Source organism: Otolemur garnettii, unplaced genomic scaffold, assembly GCF_000181295.1.
Source record: "Otolemur garnettii isolate 467f Iridium unplaced genomic scaffold, OtoGar3 scaffold00025, whole genome shotgun sequence".
In the NCBI taxonomy this organism is placed as follows: Eukaryota; Metazoa; Chordata; class Mammalia; order Primates; family Galagidae; genus Otolemur; species Otolemur garnettii.
In genome coordinates this window covers 13,856,195-13,857,606 of record NW_003852420.1, presented here as the reverse complement: position 1 = coordinate 13,857,606, position 1,412 = coordinate 13,856,195, and the positions used below count along the sequence as shown (strand labels likewise).

Sequence of the window (1,412 nt, the reverse complement as noted above, 5' to 3'; positions counted from 1 at the left end):
GAGTCTCCTGCCTCCGCCTCCCAAGTAGCTGGGACCATAGGTGCCCACCACAATGCCTGGCTATTTTTTTTTTTTTTGGTTGCAGCCATCATTGTTGTTTGACAGGACTGGGCTGGATTCGAACCTGCCACCTTAGGTGTATGTGGCTGGTGCCTTAGCCACTTGAGCCACAGGCGCCAAGCCTTTAGTGCATTATTGTATGGAACATGGTTTGTTTCAAAATGATGAAATATTTTTAACCATTTGTTCTCTATTTTGATTTTTGCTGATGCCCAAGATTTAACCTTTTCCTTATCAATATATTTTTTTAATAATGATACCTCATAAGTCATAAGTGTCACTTTCAAGACCGGCGCTAGACTTTTTGCCACCACTATAAAATATAAATAATACAAGTACCGTCTGGTAAATTCATGAAATAAATAAATAAATTACTTACCTAAATTATCTGAATAGCTGATTTCTTGACATCACTTGTTTCACTAGCACTAGCACGCAGTAGGATGTGTATTGTCTGAGAGACAGTTACAAAATGTTTTCGTCATTGCTAATGCCAAAAAATGCCATTGTTCATTAAGTCCAAACAATGGGGGTCTAATTCTAACAACTGATCAACAATGCGAACTTTGATAAGCAGTTCTCAACAATTATTTATTATTAAAGTTTAACATTATAAAATTAACAAAAATAATATAAAACTCATATCCTGGTGAAATAGCCACATGGCAGCTGAAAACTGTATATTCCCTTCCCGTTCTCTGGCCGTTCCCTAGCTTGTCATGTATTCTTTCCAAAAATCAGGACTTTTTTAAAACTCCACGGGACTGGAGACAAAGTGTTAAAAATTGGGACGTCTGGTCACCTTATGTAGAACCAGCTACTTGGGGAGGCTAAGGCAAGATAACCGCTTGAACCTAAGAGTTTAAGGTTTTGGTGAGCTATGATGCCACAGCACTCAACCCCAGGGTGACTGAGTAAGACTGTGTCTCAAAAAAAAAAAAAGAAAGAAAGAAAGAAAAGAAAAGAAAGAAAGAAGAAACATTTTCAGGCCAGGCACAGTAGTTCACACCTGTAATCCTAGCACTTTGAGAAGCCAAAGTGGAACAACTGCTTAGGTCAGGTGTCCAAGACAAGCCTATGCAACATATTGAGATATCATCTCTAAAAAAAAACAATTTTGGTTTTTGTTTTTGTTTGTTTTGGAGACAGAGTCTCACTCTGTTGCCTCAAGCTAGACTGCCATGGTGTCAGCCTAGCTCACAGCAACCTCAAACTCCTGATTCAAGTGATCCTCCTGCTCAGACTCCTCAGTAACTTGAGGTTACAAGGTACTTATCAATATGCCCAGCTATTTTTCCTTTTTTTTTTTTTTTTTTTTGAGACAGAGCCTCAAGCTGTCCCCCTGGGCAGAG

The 1,412-nt window shown here is 38.9% G+C and overlaps 1 protein-coding gene across 1 annotated transcript in view; it reads right to left on the bottom strand.

Annotated features, from left to right (window-relative positions):
* Positions 1-467, bottom strand: part of TPX2 (TPX2, microtubule nucleation factor) — a 92,726-nt gene extending 92,259 nt beyond the window's left edge. Inside the window, exon 1 of the mRNA XM_023512163.1 lies at positions 440-467. The gene's annotated coding sequence lies outside the window, so the exon portion shown is untranslated. The remainder of the gene's footprint in view (positions 1-439) is intronic.
* Positions 468-1,412: the final 945 nt, after the last annotated feature.